Source organism: Carya illinoinensis, chromosome 1 (assembly GCF_018687715.1).
Source record: "Carya illinoinensis cultivar Pawnee chromosome 1, C.illinoinensisPawnee_v1, whole genome shotgun sequence".
In the NCBI taxonomy this organism is placed as follows: domain Eukaryota; kingdom Viridiplantae; phylum Streptophyta; class Magnoliopsida; order Fagales; family Juglandaceae; genus Carya; species Carya illinoinensis.
This window is the reverse complement of record NC_056752.1, coordinates 15,878,031-15,894,931: the sequence shown is the minus strand read 5'-3', so window position 1 is coordinate 15,894,931 and position 16,901 is coordinate 15,878,031. Positions and strand designations below refer to the sequence as shown.

The 16,901-nt window shown below is 36.8% G+C and overlaps 1 long non-coding RNA gene across 2 annotated transcripts; it reads right to left on the bottom strand.

The window, feature by feature from the left end:
* Nucleotides 1-10,341: 10,341 nt before the first annotated feature.
* Nucleotides 10,342-13,624, bottom strand: LOC122301959. Of its 2 annotated transcripts, XR_006240237.1 has the most exons (4): nt 11,892-13,624; nt 10,991-11,056; nt 10,795-10,877; nt 10,342-10,699 (listed from the first exon to the last, which is right to left on the bottom strand). It is a non-coding gene; the product is annotated as an uncharacterized LOC122301959 (long non-coding RNA). The 2 variants fall into 2 exon arrangements; XR_006240234.1 differs by lacking the exon at nt 11,892-13,624 and having other exon boundaries at nt 10,991-11,842.
* Nucleotides 13,625-16,901: the final 3,277 nt, after the last annotated feature.

Here is a 16,901-nt window from a genome sequence, read left to right as displayed (position 1 = left end):
TTACAAAAGATATTATATTTTACTTTTAACAAAATTATAAATCAGACTCTCAACTGATTAAAATTATTCTAGATTATGAGAAAAACATGACTGAACCCATATCAAGAATTCTATCTCCCAATTGATATGAAGTAAGAAAAACATATCATTAAACACATAAATAATTTGGAAAAATTAACTCAGAAATAATATTACTAATCTTCAATGAGGTTTCATCTTCAGCCCTAGTTGAAAATTTTGTTAGACATGTTCGAGAAAATAAATTCTAAAATCTGAATATAAAAAATAATACTTGAAAGAAACTAAAAAATAGAAATAAAAATTAAGTATTCTCATGAAGTAAACATAATTGCAAAACTAGAGGTAGAGCTCCAGCTTTGTTTCTTCTTCTTCTGTCCGCTGCTATGTCGCAGCCTTGAGTCTTTTTATTTTTATCTGTTGATTTTGTTCTAAATGAGCCCTTGTGCGTTGTTTCCTCTTGTATTTATATGCCCTTTTAGCCCTTTTCCAAATACCAGGTCCCACTTCTTATTGAATCACGTCCTTTAAGTCTGCATTTTGTTTTTCCTTTTCTTATTTTCATTCTTCCTGTTTGCTTCCGTGCATCCAATTTTGTTTCTCTCTGTGTCTCGCTTTTTCCTCTTCCTTTCTTACTTTCATTCTTACGTTCATGTCCAAAACTTATTTATTTATTATTCATGTACGAAAAATAAATATTTAAAAATTAATACTCCATAATTGTGATAATTCCTTATTTAAACTAGTAAAACTATGCAAAATTCGGCTATTATCAATACCCAAGCCAGGGAACCAGCCAGAACAAAAAATTGCACAACGACTCGACCAATTCAAAGATATTTTTACTGAACGATCTCCCCTTCCCTCCACCTAAGACTGACCATAAAATCCCACTCAAACCAGACACCAGCCCTGTATATGTCAGGCCCTACCCCTACCAATTTTACTAGAAAGGCAAGATATAAATAATCATGTAAGGGATGTTAGAAATGAGGATAATCCGACCCAACTAAAGCCCATGTTCTTCTCCTGTATTGTTGGTAAAAAAATCTTATGAGAGTTGGCAATTTTGTTGATTTTATATAGAGCCTTAAACGATGAGACAATTAAGGATAATTAATTACCACATTCTTTGTGATTGATGTACTGTTGGATGAGTTGAGTGCGACTAGCGTTTCTCTAAATTAGACCTGCAATATGGTTATTTTCAAATCTTCATGCACCCAAATGACATTTCTAAGATAGCCTTTCACAAAAATGAAGGCCACTATGAGTTTCTAGTGATGGATTTTGGGCTAGCTCATTAATGCACTATCAACTTTTCAAGACCTTATGAATTATTTATTTTGATCCTATTTCAGGAAGTTTGTGTTTGTTTTCTTTGATGATATTTTACTTTAAATTAAAGCAAACCAAGAGTATTTGAAACACTAACAAAACATTTTATCTCATCTCATCTCAACTCATCATTACTACTTTTTCAAATCTTTATATAAAATATAATAAATAATTTAAAATTTTCAAAGCTCAATACAAATTAATATTAAAAAATTATATTATAACAATATTTTATTTATTACTATTTAAAACATCTCATCTCATCTCATCTCATATGTATAACTAAAGGAACCTTAAAGTAAGTATTCATTGTCTTGAGGGAAAACCAGTTTCTAAATGTAGATTTGGATGCGTCGAAATGGAGTACCTAGGATACATTGAAAATTTGTGAGAGGTTATAGTACCATATTAGCCCCTTTAACAGCCCTACTAAGAAAGGACAACTTCAAATTGAATCAAGCAGATCCTGAGGATTTAACCCAGTCATGATTGCAATGTCTAGTCCACCAATATTGGTCTTATTTAATTTTTTCAAAAGTTTTGTATTAAATGTGATGGATCTGGTAACGGAGTTGGAGCTGTTCTTACGTAGGAGGTGTTGGGAGCTGTTCTGACACAGAGACGATTCTAGATAAAGGAGGGACGATATTTAACCTGGTTCGGCAATTGCCTACGTCCACAGCTGCTGTAATTTCACTATAAAAAATAATTTTACAGAAAACTCTCTCTCACCCACTCTCTACACTTCTCTGCTTTCTCTCTTCCACGCTTTGCAATCAATTGCACTCTCTGATACTTAAGCTCTCCTATTTATAGGAGAGCAGATCAGTACTATGCAGCAAATTGCTGCATGATTTTAGGGAGGTGGGGAGGTGCCTAACAAAAGCACCGAACGGTGCCTTCGGTGCCTAATATGCCAAAATAGTAAACGGTGAGCCATGCACCGTTTACTTCTTTGTCTCCATCTGCAACAATCTCCCACTTGGAGACAAATGAGTCTACATATCTTCATAACAATTATCACAGCAACTTCAAATCATGCCTTTAAGTACGGAGGCCAACTGAAACTATACACAGCTTCAGTTTGTCAGCAGTAACTACTTTTGTAAACATGTCTGCTGGGTTTTCTGCTTCTCGAATCTTCTCAAGTATCAGCTGTCCACTATCGAGAAGAGATCGGATAAAATGATATCGCAACTGTATGTGTTTTGTTCTGGAATGAAAGGCTGGATTCTTTGCAAGAAAAATAGCACTCTGACTATCACTGTGCAGAATGTCTTTTTCATTCTTCTTTCCCAATTCCTCCAAGAATGACTGCAACCAAACCATTTCCTTCCCTGCTTCAGTTATAGCAACGTATTCCGCTTCTGTAGTTGAGAGAGCAACAATCTTCGATAACTTAGAAGCCCACGATACAGCTGTACCACCCAGCGTATACACAAATCCAGTAGTACTTTTTCTGCTGTCAACGTCACCTGCTAAATCAGCATCTACATATCCCTGTAGTTTTAAACCTGCTTTTGTAAAGCATAGTGACGTATCTGAAGAGCCTTGTAGATATCTTAAAATCCACTTGACTGCTTCCCAATGCTGCTTTCCTGGATTACTCATGTACCTGCTCACAGCTCCCACTGCTTGTGCAATATCTGGCCTTGTACAGACCATGGCGTACATAAGACTACCAATAGCAGATGCATAGGGTATTCTGTTCATGCATTCTTGCTCTTCCTCCGTCTTTGGCGACTGATCCTTAGTTAGTCGAAAGTGACTAGCTAAGGGTGTGCTTACTGGTTTCGCCTTGTCCATGTTAAAGCTTCTAAGCACCTTCTTTACATACTCTTCCTGCGAAAGCTTGAGAGTATCATTAGACCTGTCTCTAATAATTCTCATACCAAGGATTTGTTTTGCAGCACCCAAATCCTTCATCTCAAACCGCTTTGACAACTGCTTCTTTAGTTCATTGATTTCCTCGATGCTTGACCCTGCAACGAGCATATCATCCACATATAACAGTAGGATAATATAAGAGTTGTCAAAGTTCTTCATATAGCAACAATGGTCGGCCTGCAGTCTTGTAAATCCATTACTGCACATGAAGTTGTCAAACTTCCGGTACCATTGTCGTGGAGCTTGTTTTAGGCCATACAAGCTCTTCTTCAGTTTGCAAACTAGATTCTCTTTTCCCTTCACTGAGAATCCTTGTGGCTGGTGCATATAGATGTCTTCCTCCAAATCACCATGAAGGAATGCAGTCTTCACATCTAACTGCTCAAGATGTAGATTCTCTGCAGCCACAATTGCCAACACTAGTCTAATCGTTGTCAATTTTACAACTGGAGAGAAAATGTCTGTGTAGTCGACACCTTCTTTTTGTTGAAACCCCTTCACGACCATTCTGGCTTTGTAGCGCTTGCTACCATTGTGTTCTTCTTTAATTCTGTACACCCATTTATTGTGCAAAGCCTTCTTGCCTTTTGGAAGCTTAGTTAGCTCCCATGTCTGATTTGACATCAGTGACTCCATCTCATCTTGCATGGCTTTCTCCCACTTGATCAAATCTTCAATTTGTAGAGCTTCATCATAACTTTCCGGTTCACCACTATCTGTTAGCAAGATGTAGTATAGAGATGGTGAGAACCGTTGTGGTGGCCTAATTGTTCTTGAAGATCTTCGAGTAGCAGTGAGTGGTGTACGTTGTTCAATCTGTGCATCATCATTTTCTTGATCCTCGTTCTGATCAGTGTTGACTCGAGTAACATCAAAGTCAACAACCTCAGGTTTCTTTGGCTGTTCCTCAGATTCAGCTTGTGACTTAGCTTTGTACAGAATCTGCTCATTAAATATCACATTTCTACTTCTGATGATTTTGCGATTTTTATCATCCCAAAATCGATAGCCAAATTCTTCATCACCATAACCGATGAAAAAACATTTTCTAGATTTGGCTTCTAACGTGTTACGATCAGTAGAATCTATGTGAACATATGATAAACAGCTAAAAACTTTCAAATGGGAAAGATTTACCTTCTTTCCGCTCCAGACTTCCTCTGGTAGATCGAACTTTAAGGGAACTGAAGGTCCCCGATTAATCAAATAGGCTGCAGTGTTAATTGCATCAGCCCAAAAACATTCAGGCAATCCTGAATTCAGCCTCATGCTTCTGGCACATTCGTTGAGAGTTCTGTTCATGCGTTCAGCTACGCCATTCTGCTGCGGTGTCCCGGGAATAGTCTTCTGAAATCTAATCCCATTTGCAGCACAGAATTCTTTGAACCCTCCGTCGATGTACTCTCCTCCATTGTCTGACCTCAGACATTTTAACTTTAAGCCTGTTTCATTTTCAACCATGGCTTTCCACTTCTTGAAAGTATCAAATGTGTCAGATTTATTTTTCAAAAAATAAACCCATACTTTCCTGCTTGAGTCATCAATAAATGAAACATAGTACCGCGATCCTCCAAGAGAAGCGACTGGGGATGGCCCCCACAAATCTGTGTGCACCAACTCCAACTTTGTAGATTTTGGAGTTCTACCATTTTTCAGGAAACTAACCTTTTTCTGTTTCCCAAAAATGCAACCTTCACACATGTCGAAAGCAGTTGATTTCAACTTTGGTAACTTCCCCTTGGATAATAGTACTTTCATTCCTTTCTCACTCATATGACCAAGCCTTTGATGCCATAGGTTGGCATTTGCATCAGCAATTGCAATAGTATCTCTAATACTTGAAGTCATGTATAGAGTACCTGTTTTTGTGCCTCAAGCTACTACCATAGCTCCTTTTGTTATCTTCCATGTGCCACCGGTAAATAGTACCGAATGCCCATCAGCATCAAGTTGTCCTACAGAAATCAGGTTCCTCATGAGTTTGGGAACATGTCGCACCTTCTGTAGCAACCATGCACTTCCATTGGGCAGATTGATTGGTACATCTCTCATGCCTTCGATTTCCAAAGTTTCACCATCTGCTAAGTACACCTTCCCAAAATCACCAGTGACATAATTCTGCATGATTTCTCGATGTGCCGTAGTGTGGAACGAGGCTCCTGAATCTAACACCCAAGATTCAATTTGGTTGTCGACTGAAAGAAGTAAGGCATCTTGGAGATCTTCTGTTGTGGCATTAACAGAGTCATGCTCATTCTTCTTCTTTGCTTCTTTGCAATTATTTTTGAAGTGGCCAATCTTGCCACAATTCCAGCACTGTACTTGTTTTCCGGACCTTGATTTACTTCTGCCTCTTCAGGACTTCGATCTGCCCCGATTTGAACTTCTACTAGCTCCTCTACCTCTCGTCTCGAGGTTTAAGGCAGAACTGGAAGTTGATACTTCTCCCGTATCTCTTCTGCGAACTTCCTCGCTAAGAATATGGTCTCGGATATCTTGATACTTCATCTTTGTTTTGCCATAAGAATTGCTGACAGATGTTCTCATGGCTTCCCAGCTCTTTGGCAATTGAGCTAGAGCAATTAGTGCACGTACTTCATCATCAAATTCAATCCCCACTGAAGCTAATTGATTGATGATGGTGTTGAACTCATTCAGATGCTGAATAACTGGAGTTCCTTCTGCCATTCTCAAGTAGAATAGCTTGTACATCAAATACACTTTGTTATTGGCTGATGGCTGCTCGTACATATCCGATAGAGCTTTCATCAAATCCGCCGTGGTCTTCTCCTTTCCCACATTGTGTGCAACTGATCTTGACAGTGTTAGTCTAATGACTCCCAACACTTGTCTATCAAGGAAACTCCAATCTTCATTGCTCATGTCATCTGGCTTTCTTCCTAGGAGTGGAAGATGTAGTTTCTTCCCATAGAGATAATCCTCTATCTGCATTCTCCAGTAGGCAAAGTCTGTACCGTCAAATTTCTCGATACCAACACCTTTAGCTTCTTCTCCAGCCATAACTTTACAAATGAGTTCAAATTCAAACAAACAAAGATCACAGTTGCGTCCGAAATGATCCAAATAGTTTGTCAGCACTATTTGATCGTCGCGATGGAACTTCAACTGGCGTGATCTAGCCTAAAATGATCTGCAACACTTGGATGGTTCAGATCCAATGTACTGATGCCGAATCTCAAAATTTCGACCGTACGGATGAGTCCGGAATGATCCAAATAGTTGGAAAGCACTATTTGATCGTCAAAATCGGACTCCGAATGGCTTAGATCTAGCCAAAAAACAGATCTGAAAAATGGACGGTTCTTATCTGTCTGGCGCGTGAGATACACGCGCTGAACAGTGCGCGTGGGCAACGCGTGGGCGCGTGTAAAACACGCGCGTACAGTACTGTGCGCGTGGGGGAGAGTGAGGCGCGTGTGGCACACGCGCCGAACCTCTCTAGGGCGCGTGGGGGCGCGTGGGCGCGTGTCCTTCACGCGTCTTCAACCTCTGGCGTGCGTGGGGGCGCGTGTGAGCGTGTGGTGCACGCGTCTTCAACCTCCGGAGCGCATGGGGCACGTGAGTTGCAGCAGATGCACGCGCCCGTCTTCTAGGGGCGCGTGTGGCCTCGTCCGACCTCCGTTTTTGATTTCGTTTGCGGCAACGGATTCGTCTCGACGCGAGGAACACCGTGGAGTTGTCAAAAATTGATTTTGAACAACTTGAATTTTCAGACAGCTCGAACCAGTGCTCTGATACCAGTTGTTGGGAGCTGTTCTGACACAGAGATGATTCTAGATAAAGGAGGGACGATATTTAACGTGGTTCGGCAATTGCCTACGTCCACAGCTGCTGTAATTTCACTATAAAAAATAATTTTACAGAAAACTCTCTCTCACCCACTCTCTACACTTCTCTGCTTTCTCTCTTCCACGCTTTGCACTCAATTGCACTCTCTGATACTTAAGCTCTCCTATTTATAGGAGAGCAGATCAGTACTATGCAGCAAATTGCTGCATGATTTTAGGGAGGTGGGGAGGTGCCTAACAAAAGCACCGAATGGTGCCTTCGGTGCCTAATATGCCAAAATAGTAAACGGTGAGCCATGCACCGTTTACTTCTTTGTCTCCATCTGCAACAGGAGGGGAGACTAATAGCATTTATGAGTTCTAGCTGAATATAAAGCTGTAAGAGAGAACTATGCGTTAGATGCAATGTCTAGGGTACACTGCAAGAATGAGAAAGGTCAATTGGTTGCAATTTCAAGTCCTAATGAATGGAAGATTTGAAGGAGCAGTACCTTACGCATCCTTTATTGTCAAAATTATTGGAGAAACATGTACTTCGTGCAGAATGGAATCCTCCTTTATAAGAATATAAATCATTTGGGAAATTTCAAAGAACTATAGCAGCAAGTCCTACAACAAATGCATGGCAATCGATTTTGGGGTCACTCAAGGTATCACAAGACCCTTAGTAGAGTTAAGAATTAAAGAGCTCTGCTGGCTTAATTTGAAGAAACATGTGCGTCAGTATATCAGAGAGCAGGACCTTTGCCAGAGAAACAAGATTGAAACTCAACATCCAACTAGATTACTCCGGCCTTTACCCATTCCAACTCAGATATGGACTAACAACTACATCGATTTGGAAAGGATGTTCCCGCATCTCAAGGATACTCAGTTGTAATGATGGTAGTCGATAGATTCTCCAAAAATGTACATTTCATTCCAATATCCCATCCATACACGACAAGTACAGTTGCATATCAATTTTGCGAACATTTTTAAACTTCATGAAATGCTAAAAACTATTGTTCGTGATCGAGATGTAGTGTTTACAAGTGTATTTTGGAATGAGTTATTCAAATTGCAGGAAACCATACTCCAACTTAGCACTGCCTACCACCTAGAAACAAATGGACAAATAGTGTCAACAAATTCCTGGTACATTACCAGTGCAGTTTCAATGTTGAGAGTCCAAGAGATTAGTCTTGCAGAGTGATAGTACAATACCTCTACATACTCCTCCAACAAAATGACTCCATTTTGAGTTAATGTACCGCTACTCCCCACTAGCCCTACTCTTGTATGTTCTTGGCTTAGATAAAGGGTAGATGGTGGACCAAACTCTCTGCAATTGTGACAAGACCATGGCACTACTCTGGGAGAATCTTATGAAAGCTTGAGCCTGGTTCAAAAAGTATGCAGATTTGAAGCTGAAACATCAGGAATTTGAGGTGAATGAATGGGTATATCTACGACTTAGACCCTATCAGAAACTCTGCATCTCGGGTAGAGCAAATCTATCACCTAGATTCTACGGCCCTTTCTGAATCATCCAAAAAATTGTAAGGTAGACAGGGTGTGCATGTGACCCGAACATCCGATGGATCCAATTAAGATGATCCCGACCGATCTGGCTTTTATCGGGTCATTACTTGAGCAGGCATCCAACCCAACTAATATAACGGGTTTGTTAATTGGTGTCAACCCGTCCGACTAAGTCCTCAAATCCTAGCCAGTAGCCGCCCATTCAGCATCAAGCCCTCCGATAATAGCTCCATGTCCTTCTGGCCAACATGGACGCCAACGATATGTAGAGAAGAAATTCACAAAAAGGAAAACACCATGAAATTGGACATTTGAGATATGCAGAGATGAAATCCACAAAAAGGAAAATGCAATGAAATTGGACGCTAGAGATATGGAGAAGAAATTCACAAAAAGGAAAATGCAATGAAACTGGACGCTAGAGATATGCAGAAAAGAAATTCCCAAAAAGACAAATGCAACGAAATAGAAAATAGTGAAAAAAGATTTGGGTTTGCTATGCAGAGAAGAAGAAAATGCAAAAAAGGAAAACGCAAAAAAGGAAAATACAAAATCAGAGCCGAGGGAGTTTGCTACGTAGAAAAGAGGGTATTTTCTAGCGAAGAAGCTTACAGATCTAAACACCACCGTTTAAAGAGTGTTTTGGGGGCTGAATCGAGAGGGTCGGGTGCTGCTACCGCTGTTGCTGCTAGGTTTCGTAGTTTGTAGTTTTCTTATTGAAGAGTTTGTGCTGGGCAGGTAGAAGCTTGGGGATGCCTCTTCTCTGCTCGAGATCTCCTTCAATCCCAAGAGTCCAAGTCATTTTTGGAAGCAATAAAGGAAGAATAGTCGTTTATGTGAGTGAATTAACTAGTTTCTGGAAGCACGGAAATGGTGTTGTTTTTAAAGGTTGGGTCATACGAGTTCGACCCGATTTAATTTTCTTCGGGTTGGCCTAGGTCGGTTTGGCGCCTTAAATGGAGGTATTCGGATTGGGTCGGGTGAAAACCCGTTTGAAATAGACCGGGTTGCATGCCTAGGTAGACTACAAACTCAAGCTCCTCGAAAATCCCTTACATCCAGTTTTCTACATTTCCAACCTAAAGGAAAAACTTTGCCAAAACATTAAACCCGGCCCCACCTTATGTAATGCCCTGGTTTTAGAGGTTTGGAAAGTATGCTCTTATTACCAAATATCAACTCTAATATCACAACTCTAAAATCTAAAAAAACTCCATAAAATATTAATTCATTTGCTCAACCCAAATATTCATGTTTTTCCAAAAAAATACTAACCAAAACCCTCAATACAATAGAATAATAACTTTACAAAGACTCGAATTTTCCATAATTCGATGTATCAAAAATAATCGCCAAAGGTAAACCTAAAAAATATGATTGTCCAAAAAAAAAAAAAAAATTACTTGTACCCTTAACACTTATTTATTATGTGATCTAAGGGTGCTACCCCCCTCTCTCCCGCCCCCGGGGGGAGGGCCACCCCCCCTCCCCCCTACCCAGCCCCTCGCCCCTGCATGAACGAGAGAAGGATTTTCGTCCTCGTCCTCCAGCCCTGCCCATGTGGGGATGGGGTACCCAGTCTAGTAGCGGGGGTGAACATCCAATTGTCTACCCCTCCTCCTCCTCCCCCCCCCCCCCCCCCCCCCCGGGCATGTGTTTATTTGGGCCTTTGGCCAATTTCGATTACCTAGGCCCAAAATGGCCCAAAAACACATTCAGATCTATTTTTGAGCTAAAAATTTAACTACAACTATATTTATATATTAAAAAACTGAAAAAAAAAATATGAATAGAAACACTAATTACCAAGTTCCAAGTTCAAACTTCAACCTAGTACTATTAGTCTATTAAGAACTAAGTAATAACCATCACTAAGACACGCACTAAGCTATTACAAATTTAGAATGATACAAATTATAAATTAAGAAACCTAATAAACAATTGCAAAATTACAAAGGCATAAAAATAATATATACTACAAATTATACTATAAACATTACAACTAATTGTGAATTAACAAAATTATAATATTGGAAAGTTTGATCAATTTTGGATGGCGATGAGTTCACTATGATTCTGAGTTGTATTGAGTTATGTGAGAATCAAATTCAAGATCATAGAACCTGCAATAATAATAAGTTAAAAATAAAAAGAATTAGAATTATAAATATAAAGTTATAAACATGAAAAAGAAAATTAAGGAATTAATTATACAAACCATGAGTAATGGTGGGTCTCCACTCTAATATACACGAAGTTATACTGTAGCGGAGGTAGCCGTAGATGCCGTCCTAGGTGTCACTACAACAATTAAATTTAAAATTAACACTACAACAATTAGATTTGAAATTAACACCAATTAAATGAAAATAAATAAATAAAAATAAGAAAATTGAATTCAAGTGAAAAATTACCATATTAAGGCTCAACAGCACCCTCCTCCTCGGCATTGACTTGACAATAATCAATAACATCTTGAACTTGAAAATAAGAAAATTTAGTATGTAGTTGTTCACCTTCAAATTAAATAACTTTTAAAATATATATTTAAATAATTTAATATAATAGATTAGATTTATTTTTACAATAAAAATAAAACTAAATCAATTCAGTTAATATGAAATATTTTCTGTGTTAAAGCATTTGTCTTTAATCTTAAGATTCTTTATGACCCCATTTCATAAATGATATAACAAAATTTAAATCTACCAACAGTGTTTTTTTTTTTTTTTAATATCATTATTGTTACAAGGCATCAGCAGGTTGGAGCATTGCTGAAGACAATGAATGACCTTCTACTCCATGTCATAAACATTGCGTATCAACACTGCAGTAGCAACATGCCATAATATTTTTTATTTTTTTACATTATAAATTAATAAATGAGAAAATACAGTATAAACTAAATTATCAAGATTGAAATATTAAATCTTTCAACTAAATTCATTGCCAATTAGCATCATTTGTTAGGATTTGGAGGAAAACTTTGTCATTTCTTAAATGGGTTGGAGGAAGTGTTTTCTAAATCAATTTAAAAAAATTTTTTGTATATCAATTATATATACTCTTAGGGATTCAAATGAAAGCTTAATAAATCACAAAACCAAATTAAATCACAAAATCAAAATAAATCACAAAACCATAAAAACATTCAATCACAATCGAATCCATCAGACACATGCACATTCAATCCTCCATGGCACAGAATTCACAATCTCATCTCCATTAATCCCATCCTCCATTTAATTTCATAAAAATATATATATATAAAAAAAAAAAAAAAAAAGAGAGATGAGAATCCTCTATTGGACTTACCTTCGATAACGACGGCAAGCATAGACAACAAGGAGGTCAGCTGCAGTGGCGACAGGGGGCTGTGACGACAACGATACTCTCATGGAAGGCAAACTTAGTGGGGAGAGGGGGCTTCAGCCTTCAAATTGAGAGGAGGGGGGGCAGGGTGTTAGCCTTTTAGGTTAGTAAACCCAAAACGACACCGTTTTGGGTTTACTAAATTAATTAAAAAAAAACCCCGGTGCCAAACGATGCCGTTTTGGTCACTTGAGGATTTTTTTAAACATATGTTGTATTTATAATTATATATTTATATATAATATATATTATATATTCACGGTGGGGTATTTCCTGGGCGGGGGACCACCCTATCCCACCCCTGCCCCCGCTAAGTGGCAAAATACGGGCCCGCTATGCGGATGGGGCAATCCACCTCGCCACACAAGAGCGGGGTGGGGCCCCGCTGCCCACCCCTAATATGATCATCGAATTTTTCTAATACTTCCTACTCATATTCTCTAGCTGAACTATAAAAAATATTTAAAAAATATTGTGGAGATAAGAGAGTGAGTTATCAATAACTCAATAAATAGAGAACATATACCAGTATACAAATATGAGCATTTACAGAATTTAAAATGCAAAACAAAAATATTTTTACTTTCAGAATGTAGAATTAGAATATGTTATAAAAAATATCAGAATGAAAGTTTCAGAAAATATTCTTATTCAAAGTTCCTTTAACACAGCATAACTAAAATATTCTCAATTTCCCTTTACATGTCTAACTTCATTTCCTAAGATCTATTTCCTAAGATCTTATGTCTTGCCTTGTCCTGTCCTCATTTTTTATATTTTCTCACATATTTTTTTATGAATCACATAATGAAATGGCCTGATATATTGTAGGCCTGCCATATTTACCCGTAACAATGAATTTGGTAGTATGCAGGCCCAAAAGCCCTTGTGAAGTAGTTACCTCGCAGGTCTTTTAACTCCTAAGAGCGTTGGAAAATACCGAAGTCACAAAGGTATCCCATAAAGAGACTCCACAAACTTACGTAGCAAGTCCATTTTTAGTTGTTTCTCTTTTTGACCCCCCTCCTTCGCTCTCTCTCTTCCCCCGACAGTTTTAATTTTCTCCCCTACTGCTTTCCCTCTTCCCCCCGCTACTCTCCCTTCCCGTCTCCCTCCTCCCTTTCTTTTCTAGCCCCCATCGTTGCCGTTTGTAAGGAACTTAATTCTGTATTGTGGTTGAAACAAGAATGATGGATGAAATGGTGGAACTGATCTGTGTTATGGTGATTGTAACGGGTTGGCTAAAGAGGATAACAATGGACAATAGAAGCAAGAATACAAGGGTGGCACACAAAGTGTTTGATGGAAATTCTTAACGAAACTTAATACTGGGTTAAGTAAATAAATTGAATCTCGTCCAATGGTATAATGTAATATTCTAATCCAACATTTAAAAAAAAAAAATTCCATTTTCATATGAACAAAATAAAAAATAGCATAAAGAAATGGCAAATTAGAGAATGGAAGTGGAAAAGTTGGAGAGAGAGAGAGAGAGAGAGAGAGAGAGAGAGAGAGCTGACGTTCCATCTTGATTATAGCTTGCAAGGGCGTTGGATTGCTGAAGAAGAGGACATTGGCCGGGAGTGAAAACGGGATGGACGCAAGACAGCAAGTGTCGAGTGTCGACTGTTCACATTCTTGAAAAAAAAATAATAATAATAATTTGGGATCTCTTCGTGGGATCCATATGTATTTGTAGCAGCCCTCAAGGAAATTTGTACCTGGGGCGAGAAGGAGGAAAGAATTGAAAGTTGGCACGTGTATGACATTGGAAAATGAGAAGTAGTTTCGTGTATATCAGGCTTGGTTACAATGTTTATAGCACATTGGTTTTTTATAAAATTTCTTATAATTTAATTAAAAATAATATTTTTAAATTTTTTTTTTAAATTTTATTCATTTTTTAAAAATTTTCTACATCTCATTTCCTATCATTTTTATATTTTATTAAAAGAATATTTCTCTATTCTTTCTTTATTATTTTTTTTCTCACTTTTATTTACAAACTTAACTACTCAATATTTTTTCTTATATTTTAAACTATTACTCTAGTGAATATTTTAAACAAAAATTTAAATTATTTTTTGTGGGTTTGATAATATTTTTAAAATTAATTTTTTATATTTTCATAATTATTTAAATTCTTTTAAAATTTTTATTTAAAACTATAACAAATATATGATAGAATGTATAGATAATTAGAAGTAAATAAGTATGATAGAAAGTATAAATAATTATAATAAAATATTGATAAAAAATAATTTAGAGATGTATAGTAATTCTCGAAATATATTATTAGAACCGTTGTACATTCCAGAAATACTTTTCCTAAAATAGAGATCTACATGTAGAGGTAATTTTAGTAAGGAAAAATTTAATTGTAAGTACAATTGAGTATTAATATGTACACTAATTTAATATGATCAATTAAAAAGTAAATTTTATTAAAAATAGTATTAATTTAAATTTTAAATATAAATAAATTAATATTAATACACATATTAATACGTAATTTTATTTATATATAACAAAACTCTTTTAATAAAATCTTTAAAATATTTATCAAATTATAAGAAAAAGGTACCTACGCGGTACCGGTTGGAAATGCTCCTAAAAATAGAAGGTTTTCAAAGAAGCTTTAATTGCTTAATTGGTTTGAAAGCTATGGCTAGTTGGTGCTTTAAAATATTTATTACAGTCCGATCATGATCAACGTCGCCATATGAACTGGATAGGTCGAGGTTTGAGACGTGGCAGTGGCACCCACCCTTTTGAACATGATGGAGAAGATTGAAGAAATGACGTTCATACCTTCCTTCCATTCAATGAGACTTTCCATTAATCTTTTTTCTTTTTTGGGACCATTCAAGGAGAACCCTTTTGTGATTATCAAAGCATATAAATTAATTATGCCACAAATGGATATGTTCTGCAGTTAATGTAGTTCTTACGATAAAAATTAGGCTGTTTTGACTGGTGGTTGTGGCATGGTTTTAGAAAATAATATGCTGGAATCATCTCCCTCTCGAGCTCTGTCTCTCACAAGCCTTGACCACCTTTTCATAATTTGAACTTTGCTGTTGGCGAATTAGAGCATTGGTACTGATCTAATCAAATGTCAGCACTTAGTTAAATTTTACTTAGTTAAATTTTTACTAACTTAAACAAAAATTATCTGCATTGAAAAATAGTCAAAATTTCATGACTTCACTTTTGAGTTACAATAATATTATATTATTATTTTGACTTGAAGTTGGATACTTCAATGTGGATTAACATTTTCATTGATTTTAGTTTTAGCCAAAACTTCAACTTTTAATCAAATTTTAGGCTTGGCACCATTGCCAAAGCTCTTATAATTGATACCCACTACATTGTTTTTTTGGCTTTTTTGTCTCTCTGTTTGTTTTTTTAGTAGGAAAAATGAGAAGAATACAAACAAGGAACGTAATAGAAAATCAAGGAGATCAAAGATGAAACTAAACTTTAAAACATAGGACTGGATGGAGACAATGCAAATGCAGCCAATAACATCGACACTTATATATCTTGACTATGGATGATTTGTTTGTAGTTATATGGCAAACTCAACAAGTATTTGGAAATCTCTCAATACATTCACATTGGAGTTTGTTTTTTAATGATCTCTACAATTCATTTTAACAATATCAATCCACTCACCAACATTATTCCTTAAGATTTATGTCCTCTCTGCATCAGTCAGTTTTAATTTTAACCCTTTTGTCCCTCTTCTCTTTTGAAGGATGGGGTGGTTCTTCCTTCTCTTCCTGTGGAGGGTCTCTTCCTGTGGAGGGTGAGAGTATGTTATTTTTGTTTTTACAGATTATTTTACTCTCAGACAAATTAGAATTACAATTCTAAAAAGTTTTTTAAAATTAGAATTACAATTACAATTCTAGAATTACAGAATACTCTAAATATATAAATAATTTAACTTGTAATTTAAATTTTTTTTTTATTTATTAATCACAATTATAACTTCAGTTAACCAAATAAAATCTTTTTCCATAAAAAAAAGTAAAGGAAAAAGTTTTGAATTTGACCCGAATTTTGCTTTAGTTTGTGCACAAAAAGCCTATTCCTTTATAGGGGTAGCCCCAAGAGATGCCCTATGTCCTTTCCCTTTACTGCAAATTTCCTACACATTTCCCTCTATTTTAGAGGCGATAACGTTGCCTCAAAACTATAAATATATATTTTTTTGGGTGGATATGAAACTTTTGCCCTCACGTTAACGTCCAAAAATTGGGATAACAAAACAGGACGACCCCACTTGGCCCAGAATCCTAGAAAGAGAGAGAAATAGTATATTCTTCGCTAACAAACAACTTCCCTGCACCCTAGCTATCTTCGATTTAATTGGCCTGGTCAAAGTTCTGGAGAACACAACTCTACTTAACACTGTCCCAAGATTTCTACAGTTTTTGGACGAGATGGCCAACGTTAAAACAATGAGTGAAGGAATCCACGCAGTTTGACTTTGACCAGTCACTGAAATGAGGCCTCAATTGCAGCCAATACGATTTTATTTTATAAAAATAAAAATAAAGATTATTGCAAATAGTATTTATGAATAATTTAAGGAATTTTGAAGGGTTTGATTTTTTAAATTCCCATTTGATATTATATTTATTTATTTTCAGGATCGTCCTATATACAGACGTAGCTAGATGCATGATACACCGCCTGATTAGCCCAGAATGTACAAAATAGACTCCCAGTGAAAGGAGGACCACTGTGGTCTATCATGCACATGATGTTCTCTGTTTGCTGACACCACGTGACAGCACGAGGGCTGCCCGGTTGTGTCTGAATTAGTGAAAGAGAGAAGCTAGCATAAAGATATGTTTTTGTTTTTTAAAAAATAAAAATAAAATAGAGAGAGAAAGAGAAAGGGCTTTGCATCTTTTTAAAGCACTTTTGGAGTTTTGG